At 33.9% G+C, this 13279-nt stretch overlaps 1 pseudogene; it reads left to right on the top strand.

The window, feature by feature from the left end:
• Nucleotides 1-1903: 1903 nt before the first annotated feature.
• On the top strand, nucleotides 1904-7954 carry LOC134275059 (uncharacterized; annotated as a pseudogene).
• Nucleotides 7955-13279: the final 5325 nt, after the last annotated feature.

Raw genomic sequence — 13279 nt, 5'->3', positions numbered from 1 at the left:
ACTCCGTATGTAGATGATGAAGGAATATTGCTGCATTAGTAAGGGAAGTTGACGATAGAAAAAGTTAAAAAGCATGGTTGTTAGATTACCATTAATGTCTTTTTTCAAGTAAAATATCCAAATATGAAACAGATGTGTCAGGTTATGTGGCATCTTTTATCTCAAGCTCACCAGGATATATGTCGTATCGAGGTAAAATGGAAATTACTAAAGAATTGGACAATACGTCGTCGATATATTCAAATGTCGAGTTGAAAGCCAAAGCAAGTGTTTTCTTCTTTTCACGCATCAGATTTTGCACAAATTCTGCATTATATGAATACAAAAATAGGTCTACTAATAACGGGGCTTAATTGGTACCCATATGAATTTCAATAAATTGTTAGAAGACCTGTTCTCCAAAAACAACATAGATATTGTCAATCAGAAATTCGACCATCTTTTTTACTTCAACTTCAGAGTACTTGTGTTTACAATCAGTATGTTTTTACCAAAATAATTTTGCAAATGACCAATGACAAGGTAAGTAACTTTACGAGTTCCAGTTGTATTGAAAAAGCAGCTGCCAATGATATCGAAAAGCCTGGACTTCAAAAGAAATTATCGTGGGGAATGGTTGTATATATACTAGTAATTGAAAAGTCGTACGTTTTTAAGCAGTTGATTTTGGTAAAATCTTAATTTTGGTTCTTTGGGATATTAACTGAATATGAATTAAAAGAATTTCTTCCTAAGAAAGGGAGATATGGGTTTAAGTTGGAATACCACATGCAGAATTAAATCCAAGTTCCTTTAAAATACAATTTATATAATGGGCCTTACAAACATAGACAATGTTGTTGCCTGCTTTGACAGCAGGGACCAGTAAGTACTGATTTTGTAATCAATTTAGCTCTTTTTTCACTTTTGGATTATTTAATACTGAAGAATAGATGGTTGTCATATTTCCCCTCAATCTTTTAATATGCGATTGTAACATGGATCTGATACATTTAATCCAATCTGACAAAGTGTCAACGTCTTCTTTTTCATCTCTGGCTCATCGCCTGGCGTAATCCTCAACAGAATCAATAACATATTTGAACTACCGACGGCAGTTGAAGGATCGGGGTTCCCTATATTTAGAACATTTTAAAATAAGCAATCCGATGTCCTCATTGTTAACTGTATTTACGTCATGATATTCGGAGAGTTGGATTAATTTGTACAGAAATGAGTAATTGATAGAGGAAAATGTTTTTAGTAATTTCACAGAAAACGGAAGAACACACCATAACCAATGTCTGCCATGGCACCTCGTAGTAAGGAAAATTAAGAAAGCTACTGAAGAAACTCAAAAACGGTCAATCTTGAATGAAACTTATTCCTCAAACCACAGTTACCAAGAAAGCAGAATACTTCTTTTCTTTTATAAATAGACAAAAGGACATAAAAAAAAAGTCAGCTTGAAAAAATTATTTAGGAAAAACTAAAGACCGTTGATCAGATATGGTTTTCAGAGAAAGAACATTTACTTCGTCAGAGGTGGGATCAGGTGCTATGGAGGAGTGAGCATCCCCTGCCGACTGGTCACACCCGCTGTGTGCTCCTTGTCATGATCGGGAAATAACGGAAAATTCGTCGTCTTTTCAGTGTATAAATAATTGACTAACAATTTGTATGAAAAACGTCAGTCAGCATTTGACTCAATGAGAAATTGTATTTGCTGACAAGGTCATTGTATCGACCATAGAACTTACGAATTATGACTTTAAACGAGACTGCTGATATTCTTGTTATATCAACTTGTTTGTCGTCAATAATTTGCCTCGTTTTAGAAATTGTACGTACGTAGAGCATGCTCTAGTGTATCAAATCAATCGAAATATAATATATAAACTCCATATTTGATGAAGATATATTTGCACATATTTCAGCTTGTCTGTAAATATGTGCCGTTATCAAAGCTCTCCTCTTTATAATTAGCATTAAACTAATATTAATTTGGATTTATGTATTGTGTAGATTTAAAATTGGATTGTGTTGTTGATAATTGTGTAGATCAGTCTGTTGTGTAATCCGGAAATTTGGACCGGGATTTTATATGCATCTCGCGCATCACTCTGAATTTACAGCATTCCCACTTCCTTTTTCAATCAAGGCCTGTAACCAGTGGATGGTTTAGAAATAAGAATGAAAAATAATTTAAAAAATAACTGTTAATTAATCGAAAAAACTCAATTCGATTTTTAAAATTAGTCGAATCAACGGTATTACAAGACATCTTAGACCTGGAGCGCTTCCGATGGCTGCATATTTTTTGGATATTTGGAGATTTTTGTAGGGCAGCGTGCAGCATCCTGTAGTGTGTCGGTATCGCCATTATTCTGTGTTTATGCATAACAAACCTAACTGTAATAAATTTGTAAGCATGCCGCCCATAAGGACAAGACGCAGAGGAGAGAAGAGCAAAAAACAGGTCGGAGGAGAGGCCCAGCCCCAGGTTCTGGATCCGGGGGAATCTGCGACAGGATCATTGCCACTGGCGACACAACAAGCGCCCACGTGCGACGGAATGGGGACCCAAAATTTAAGTGACCAATCAGCAGGTACAAATAATTTTCTGTCGTAAAATGGGGGTTCAATCCCCACACCATTAAATTCAATTCAGTTTTCATTGGGCCATAATGTAAACGAGACTATCAGACAAAAAATTATTGAAGGCAAATATGTTGATTTGTCACTATTATTAAGAAATTCAAATATTGAAGACTCAGCTAGTGAGCGAATTTTTGTATTGGGTAATGATGGCCAAATGCAAAGCAAACCCAAGAATACTCAAAAAATCACAACAATTGAGAAATGGACGGATGCCTTTCTAATTTATTTGAGCATATATACATCTGTCCATACAGGTAAATATCAGGATTTACTAAAATACATGCACGACGTACGTGCCAGGGCGGGTAGGTCCTCTGGGTGGAAACTTTATGACGAGCAGTTCCGCCTAAAGTTGGCTATGGATCCCAGCAAATCATGGTCAGGTGTAGATACAGAATTGTGGGTCATGTATATGTCTGGGGGGCAAACCGTATCACCTTCAGGAACTTTAGGGGCAAATAAATGTTACGCATTTAATTTTCAGGGGTTTTGTGTGAGGAAACCATGCTCGTACATGCACATTTGTATTAAGTGTGGTCAAGATCATGCCATGGTAAATTGTCCTTTCTCTGTAAATGTAGTTAACAGGCAAGCTTCTTATTTCAGCCCAAGACAGGCCTTCCGGCCAGGGGTCCAGCAATCCAGTCGATTTAACGGAGCATCCAACCCCCAGCTTAACCTTAGACGCCCTCGATTCTCAGGTCCCAAATTTATGGGAAATAGGTTCAACACCAATTAGGGTTTCTGCATTGGCACCTTTTTTGCACCAATATCCAGTAAGGAATGTCGCAAATGAAATATTACAAGGATTCACTTATGGGTTTAAGTTAAATTATACAGGTCCAAGAATGTTTATTTTATCTGAGAATTTGCTTTCGGCTAGGCAATTCCCTTATCAGTTGCAAGAAAAAATTGTTAAAGAGGTACAGGAGGGAAGGGTGTTGGGCCCATTTTCACACCCACCTATACCTAATATGCACATTTCTCCAATTGGTCTAGTTCCAAAGTCAAGTGGTGGTTGGAGGATGATTACACATCTATCATACCCTCCATCACTTGGCATTAACTCATTTATTGACCCAGAACAGTGCAGTGTTAAATATACAGCTTTTGATACAGTAGTCGATATGATAAGTCAGTTAGGACCCGGTCCTGAGTTAGGAAAGGTCGACATTAAAAGTGCATTTAGGTTACTCCCAATATACCCTGGGGACTTTGATCTGTAAGGATTTAGATTTAAGGATCAATACTATTTTGACAAGTGCTTACCCATGGGATGTTCCATTTCTTGTTCAATTTTTGAAAAGTTTTCAACATTTTTGCAGTGGGTTATAACAAATAAATCTGGTTTACATACAGTAGAGCACTATTTAGATGATTTTATCTTTGCAGGGAGTAGGGGATCAGGTGAATGTTTGCAATTAATGACACTATTCCAGGCTGTGTGCAAAGATTTTGGCGTTCCTTTAGCAGTAGATAAAACGCAAGGACCTGTTACTTGTTTAGTGTTTTTAGGGTTGGAAATAGACACGGTTCTTAAAATTGTAAGAATCCCAAGGGACAAAATACAGGAACTCAAAGGTCTGCTTGGTATTTTAATGGAAAGGTCAAAGGTTAAGTTGAAAGAAATGGAATCATTAGTCGGAAAGCTCAATTTCTTTTCTAAGGCTATCAGGGGTAGTAGGGCATTCAACAGAAGATTTTATGATTCTATGATTGGCATTTCCCGTCCCAATAGTCACATTAGAATCACTAGGGCATTGAAAGAGGATATGTTAATGTGGGTTAAATTTTTAGACCATTTTAATGGAGTAGCTTTCTTCCCATGTTCAGAATGGGTGAATTCAAGAGCAATACAGCTCTACACAGACAGTGCAGGAGCTATTGGTTTTGGTTGTGGGTGCTACTTTAAAGGAAGGTGGGTTTATTATGAATGGCCTTTAGAATGGGAGAATCATGATATCATCAGGGATATAACATTTCTTGAGTTAGCCCCTATAGTGTTGTCAGTTATGATTTGGGGGGAGGAACTTAGCTGTCATAAGGTTCAATTTCATACAGATAATATTGCCTTGGTAAGCATCCTGAACACTCAGTCATCAAGGTCTCCGCGAATTATGTTTTTAATAAGGAAGCTAGTTTTGATGCTTATGCAATATAATATTATATTTAAAGCCAAACATATTTCTGGCATTGATAATGGTATAGCAGATGCTCTTTCTCGTAAACAGTGGGGAAGATTCCGACAACTTGCTCCAACAGCAAACCAGGTCCCAGATCCCATTCCATCCAAATTTCACAGTCTGATGTCCAGGGGGAAGTTTCTCGACTATTGATTGCATCCAATTCCTACAATACTACAGCAACCTATAAAACAGGGATCATAGCATTCCACAAGTTTAGAAATATGTCAAATGAAAAAATTATCTGGCCTCCTCCTGTGGAGCTAGTAGTTAACTTTATCGCTTACCTATCACTCAATGGCTATGCAGAGTCTACGGCCAGAGCCTATGTAGGGGCTATTGGCTATGAATGCAAGATAAATGGATTCGAAGACTCAACTAATAGGTTTATTGTGTCTAAAGTGTTGAAGGGTTTCAAGCGTCTCAATTCTAGGGTTGATACAAGGTTGCCAATTACAGAAAAAATTTTGGCTAGATTAACGGGGGCATTGAGCAGCGTGTGCTCAAGTTTTTATGGAGCTAAATTATTCACAGCAGCATATACATTAGCATTTTTTGCCTTTCTGAGGTTGGGAGAATTAGCTATATCTAAGGGCAACAACTCTCAAACCATTTTGGGAATTGGTGATGTGAACATACAAAATAATCAACTGACATTGTGTATAAGGTGCCCTAAAACTGATCAGTTGGGAAAAGGGGTAAAAGTAGTGGTAAATAATCATAGTTCAATTATTTGTCCAGTGCAGGCAATGGCTAAGTTTTTGGAAGTAAGGCCAAACTTTCCGGGCCCCTTGTTTTGTCATTTTGGAGGAAAGCCACTTACAAGATATCAATTTTCAGCAGTTTTAGATAAAGTCATTGTAGCTATTGGACTAGAGAGCAAGTATTACAAGTCTCATTCTTTTAGGATAGGGGCTGCAACAAAAGCCTTCCAGACTTATATAAGATCTCCACTTAGTCGAACATCTCCTTTATCATAATTAGCACATTTAATCTAACTGGCATGCATTTGTTAATTAATATTACAGGGTTCCCAAAACCAGGCAGAATTACAGTTTGGATTGTTGGCTCATCAATTATAAAAAGGGCATCCATAGCAGCAAGATTAAGACCGGGGGGATGGAGCCTTGGGCTGAACCAAAGAGGGGTAGATATTTGGAGGCAAGGGTACGGGGGTTTAAAATTTATTGACCTAGTTCAGAAGGTTAGATACTTGGCAACATTAGAGGATCCTCCAAGATATTTACTGATTCAGTATGGGGCCAATGATCTGGGTCAAATTAAATTGTCAAGATTATTGTACAGAATTAAGTGGGACATCTAATTACTGTCAAGTATCTTCACCAACACTACTCTCGTTTGGTCTTTTCTCCTCCCCCGCATTTCATGGAGACACTCGGGTAATATTAGAGCAATGGAGCAGGCAAGGTATAGGCTAAACAGATGGGCAGCAAAACAGGTATTTCAATATGAGGGGAGAATTATCATGCATTCCCAATTTGTAGGTAAACCTGTACAATTGTATCACTCAGACGGATTTCATTTGTCAGAGTTAGGGAATTACATTTTCCTCAACAACATTCAAGGGGCCCTGGAGTATTTTGCCAGTGGGAGTAAAAGCAAAGAATTTCCTTGTAAATAATTATCTAAGTTTTTGGCAGAGGCACAGTGGTCATCTTGAAGGTTCCTACCCCCACCATGTGGCGGTGGGCAACCTGATTGTATGTCTGCAAAGGCACACATTCATCAGGTGTGCCCATGTGGCCATATCGTCACCTTCAAGCTGGATGTAGATATATGATGTTGACTGTTGATACGTTGATGTTGATTTAGTTGATTTAGTAATTTTTTCATATAGACATACAGTTTAAAGTAAAGAGTTGTATATTAAATGATATGTTGATGTGTCGATAGCATGATTGTGATCAACCCAGCATGCTACTTGCCATTTCGGACGACACATAATATGTTGTTGTAGGGGGTGAGCCCTGTTGTCTGGCGACCCCAAAGTTGATGTTGTAAATTCATTTATCTGACCACTGTGGCCAATATATGCCATACAATAAACTATAAACTTAAAAAATGTGTTTTTAATTCTAGAAATTCATAAGTAATTCTACAAATGCAAGCAATTGGTCTTGTGTATTGAATTGCGGGGGACTGGGTAGGATAAGTCATTATTGTCTTTGATAATTGCACATATTTCAGCTTGTCTGTAAATATGTGCCGTTATCAAAGCTCTCCTCTTTATAATTAACATTAAACTAATATTAATTTGGATTTATGTATTGTGTAGATTTAAAATTGGATTGTGTTGTTGATAATTGTGTAGATCAGTCTGTTGTGTAATCCGGAAATTTGGACCGGGATTTTATATGCATCTCGCGCATCACTCTGAATTTACAGCATCCCCACTTCCTTTTTCAATCAAGGCCTGTAACCAGTGGATGGTTTAGAAATTAGAGTGAAAAATACCCTCCCATCCCAACCCCCACATAATTACTTTGACTCGTATACTGTTTCTGCCGTTTAAGTTTTATACTTCCAGATACCAGGAACTGGCTACAGAGACAGGAATCCTTATACCTACATCTGGATACTAGGAAATGTCTACAGGGACAGGAATCCTTGGACCTACATCTGGATACCAGGAAGTGTCTTCAGTGACAGGAATCCTTGGACTTTCATCTCGTCACAGTGGTTAATTTGAAAGGTCAATGCGAAGCAGTGTGAAGCCATATCGTCACCTTCAAGCTGGATGTAGATATATGATGTTGACTGTTGATACGTTGATGTTGATTTAGTTGATTTAGTAATTTTTTCATATAGACAGTTTAAAGTAAAGAGTTGTATATTAAATGATATGTTGATGTGTCGATAGCATGATTGTGATCAACCCAGCATGCTACTTGCCATTTCGGACGACACATAATATGTTGTTGTAGAGGGTGAGCCCTGTTGTCTGGCGATCCTAAAGTTGATGTTGTAAATTCATTTATCTGACCACTGTGGCCAATATATGCCATACAATAAACTATAAACTTAAAAAATGTGTTTTTAATTCTAGAAATTCATAAGTAATGCTACAAATGCAAGCAATTGGTCTTGTGTATTGAATTGTGGGGGTCTGGGTAGGATAACTCATTATTGTCTTTGATAATGCTGCATAAATAAGGATAGTTGACAACAGAAAAATTAAAGTCATCACGTTTATCATAGAGCTTGGTCGTTAGATTACCGTTAACATTTTTTTTTCAAGTAAAATATCCAAGTATGAAACAGATATGACAGACTCTATAGTGTCTTTTATCTCAAGCACTCCAGGATATATACATGTAGAATCAACATAGGAATGGAAATTACCATTGTTAATTGACAATACGTCGTTGATATATCTAAATATTGAGTTGTAGGCCACAGCAAGTGTTTTCGTCTTTTTATGCATAAGATTTTGATGTCTCTCCATTTCACTTTTACAAAAATAGAAGTGAATATTCATTGGAATTCCCTCCTGCCCAAAGTTATTTTAAAAAAACTATATTCTGACTTCTTTCTAACAAACATACATTTATATCGATATAACTAAATATTTATTATTCTATATTGATATGATTAAATATCTCCTTTCCATTAATACTAGTGTCTGAAAATCAATACAATATTTAAGTCTTAATACAATTCAAATTATGTATAGAAAAAGGAGTTAATACACTTAATATGTTGATTAGATGATAAAACACAATGCAAAATTGAAACACAACAAGCGTAGATCCCTTGACGCTTCCGCACATGTAAGTATGTCACCATATTATATCTATAAAAAATTATAGCGTTAACTGGTAGAATTGAAATAAAACTGTAATTTAGATGCATTTTTAAAATATCAAAAAATTCAATGCTTATTCCCAAAATTGTTTTTAGTAGATAATGCATAGGTATTTTAATTTGTTTACATTTAGATTTGTTTGCTGCCTTAAATACTTAAAAATCCTGTTCAATTTGAATTGCAGCAATTTTTTCAGATATAGCTATCAAGGATTTTCAGAATTTGAAAATGAAATATGCAGATCAATTTAAAGATAATTATAATGTAAAACACATATTCAGGGCAAGGTTTAAAAAAATGATGAAATCACTAATTATACGTGATTTGGACAATAAAAAAAATAGATTTAAATGTCAGGTTGTGTTTGAATAATAGGAGATTTTTTTTTTTTTTTTTTGAAATAATCCTTATTTAGATACATTTGTCAACGTTTGTGAACTGCCAAAGTATTTTATATACTTTCAATTAATTAAATAAACAATGCTCTTTTTTTCCTGTCCCAGTATAAAATGCAATTCTGGGACCACAAATAAGCTTACACTTCATTGATAAACAAAAAATATGCCAAAATAATAATAATAATAAATCATTAATTCTCATAAAGTATTTTTTCTAATTGATTTTGATTAAAAACAGGACCTAATTATCTCTTAAAATTGACAATTTCAAGGAAATATATTGATTTAATGATGGAGAATTCGTATATATAATGAGCATTTCATTATATATAACAATATACTGCGCAGTAATTCATTTTCAATGTCCGAGTTAATTATAATCTTTTAAATAACACCAACAATTATTAGAACGGAGGAGGTGGTCGTGGTAGTTTTGTCGTTAACGCTTATGTGTTATGAGCAGCCATGATCAGCAAATAATCATAATAAAGCGTTATAGGAAACAATTTCTTTTTCTAGGATAGGTACATGTAATTGGATTATAATAAACTTCACATGAAACAGTTGTGTTTTTGTGTGAGCGTGGAAGGGTGGTGGGGTGTTGAAATGCCCCTTCAACGTATTTCTCACAGTTGAGTGTGATCTTCGTCTAAAATCACTTTCCTTCATCAAGTTATGTATGTTTCTCAAGATATGATGGTTAAGAAATGAACGTCACTCGTGTTGCATATTCAATTTGGTGATTAAACTGTTGAAACGATCATAAAAATGATCATAATATTGATTTCTTTTCCCCTTTAGCAGTTTATGTAAATTATGAATTATTGAAGAAAAAAGTCAATGTGTTGTTTGTTCGACTGTTCGTATTTTTTTTTCATGTGTCGAAAAATATTTACTATTATGAAGGGAATCATTTCATAATTTAATATATTCTACAAATAAGAAATCCGCACGGTAATATAGAGAAGCAACATCTAATCATTTTTTTTTATTTGATTCATATGAATAATATGTGTTTAGGGTTTCATCAAGGTTCAACATGTCCAAAAAATTATTTTTACAATAGCTCCAAAACAATGCAAGGTATAAAATTAAAAAAAATTATAGTTTATAAAAATATCATTGTTTTACAGATAGAATGTATAACTTGAAAACAAATATTTAAGAATACAATATATTTATCAAAAAAATAACAAAAATGTGCATAATTAAAAAAACATAGCTGTTTAATTCAATACTTTTGCAGTCATCATTGCAAAATTAATATATTTAAACTATCAATGAAGGGTAAGTTGGACGTGAATGGTCCCTGAAAGGCTGTTATTGAAAGAATGGCATGATTGTATAATAACAAGACTCCTATAAAATCTGCCATTTGCAATATACTTTCGATATCAAATCTTACCATTTGGACAAAATAAACTGCGAAAACAACTTTCCAGAGGCTATCGAAATCCAACTTACCCTTCGTTGATAGCCATTTATTGTCTCTGCAACGATGCTTTCACTAAGAATACGGAATCAATTATTTGTTTTTTATAAAAAAAAATGTAGATATTTTTTAAAAAAGGATTTTAATATCTATAAATATTTTTATTCAGTATTTGTTATCAAGTGGTATTTTCTATCTGTTAATCAAGGATTTTATCTCTAAACTGTACATGTAAAGGTTTCAATTTTATAAACCACATAGTTTTGGAGCTATTGTAAAAATAAATTTTTGGACATGTTGACCTTTGATGAAAATTTAAGATGGATAACTAAACACCCTACTTAAAGAACAGCAGTTTAAGTAGTCAGTATTTATATATAAACGCCAATGTTTTGTATTTTAACCCATTATGTTCAATTGTAAATCACGACTGTTTAAAAATCAAATACAAGTTAAACATCATTTTTAAAGTGTACAACTTCAGTAAAATGATAATACGAGAATCAGGTTGACGGTATTAAATAATTATGATGAAAAGAGTTACATTAAATGATATTTTTTATTTAAATGTCTTTCTGAGCAATGAACATCGCACGTTTGTTGTAGTCTATTGATAAAGCTTAATTTTCAATGACAAAATAAAATGAAATACATGGAGAAAACGAGCAGTATTTAATCCCAAAAGTTCATTTAACATCACAAAATAGGAGCAAAAAATAACATAATCATAAAATATATATCCATATGAAGTTCAATTTATTCTACATGAGAAGAGGAAAAGACTAACTATGATCTTCGTTTCGAAATTCAGATATATCGAGGATGTGTCATTCGTATGCCTACTTGATGTACATGTAACTCATAAAATGGGACGTCAATAGTTCTAGAACCAAAATCGTTTACATATATTTCTAGAATGAAATGGATTCTATACCAGATTTTGGCTCTAGAAATATTAGCGCTTCAGTTAATATGTGATCACCTTTTAATTTGCTTTAATTCTTTCATTTAAAATTGTGAGGAATAGTTATTTTTTATAAATCTTACAAATTTACTTCTGAAAGTTTTTACTCAAGAGAACCAACAAAAATTATAAATGTACTGCAGTGTTCTTAAAAAGAAATGTTACAGATCTATTGCTACACAGATGACCCCATGCTAATCCTTTTAAAATATGGAAAATGACCATGATTCCTTTGTCAAATTGTCTCTTGAAAACAAGATACATTTTTAATCAATAGGATTCAAATAGAAAAACCATAAGTTTGACCTTTGGATGTGGGCGTATGAATAGTGCTTTTGTTGTTGTTTTAGAATAAAGAGATAGAACTGAATTGGTATTATAGTATGCTTTGCATATATAATCGTTGCATTGCTTTGAAAATTTATTTGACAGTCTGTCATTTGAATTTTTCAAAAATGTTATTGCAAAGGTTTTATAGTTCATTATGAATCGTATCATTCCTTTTTGCAATATTACAGTTTACTTTTCAGATCGCTTAGCTATGAACAATTTATGGGATTTATCGCAGTTTGTAAAAGAAATAAATGTAAAAAAAAACATACATTAAAAACATCAGGTGATCGCTAGCTTTGGTACTGAATGTAAGGTTTTAAAATGTTATTCATATGTGACTGATGAGACTACGCATATTTGACATTTTATTTTTCTACTAGACATTTATTCAATATTTACCTCTTAATTTAAAAAAAACAATAGAGATACTTTAAGCAATGAGCTCACTAATTAATACCCTCGCTTCACAAATGGTTATTATGGCGAAGTCCATGTTTTGCTCTGAGAGACCCAAAATAAGGGTCTGATAAGAAGGTAAACTAGAAGATCACAATGGCCTTATGAAATAAAGAAACTGTGATGGTACCATTAAAATTTTATTGAATGATATAGGAGGAGTTGCGGATAAGAGATGGGTACTCTACAGTATTATAAGAAAAAAAAAGCCTTACCCATGTTTTGCTCCGAGAAATCCAAAATATCTGTCGGATCAAAAATTAAAATGGGAATTGTACAATGACATTATGTATTAAAGATATTATAAGGCTTTATTAAATTTCAATGATTGGTATAACGGGAGTTAGGGCTAAATGATGAGTTCCCCAAAGCGTAACAGACGGACGTACAGGCAGACGGACATCCTGATCACTACAGTGTATATACCATCCCGCTTTTCAAGTGTGCGAGTGTATAGTGATCGGTGTGTCCGTTTGTACGTCCTTGCTCCAAAAAAAAAAAAACGGTGTCACGGACAGGGTCAAAATTTAGATATTTAAGAGTCAAAATCAGCAAGCATCGAGCATTCAGTTAAAAAATGTGGAAAGTGGCATAGACACAGATTTGGATAAAACTCATATATAAATTTTCAGAACAAGGGGAATGATAGAAAAAGCAAGCAAAAAATAATTTTTCGCATTGTTGCTATGGAAACCACGCGCCTTTCAGATAGCGGGTTTTGTACTTTATCATGACACTTGAATTTATGGTTAAACAAATACTTTTTTATTACTAGTCATTAAAAAGAGCTTTTTAAATAATTATTTTATTTATATAAATATACTCTATTTTAGCAGCTGTTGATTTTTTAAATTCTCTCTACCTTTTGATAAATATAACTAGTTTTTGGAGGTTTATTTTGCTTTAAAAAACAGCAAATTTGAAGTACTTTAAAAGAAATCTACAACCACATTAAAGCTTATCAACATAATATATATATTAAACAGTATTTCTTCTATAAGAATCAAGAAAAAAATCTGCAGGCAACTAAAGCATTTATATATGATA

The sequence above is a fragment of the Saccostrea cucullata genome, unplaced genomic scaffold, assembly GCF_032062105.1.
Source record: "Saccostrea cucullata isolate Sc308-1 unplaced genomic scaffold, CSIRO_AGI_Scuc_v1 ctg7311, whole genome shotgun sequence".
In the NCBI taxonomy this organism is placed as follows: Eukaryota; Metazoa; Mollusca; class Bivalvia; order Ostreida; family Ostreidae; genus Saccostrea; species Saccostrea cuccullata.
This window is presented reverse-complemented; position numbering and strand designations above follow the sequence as displayed.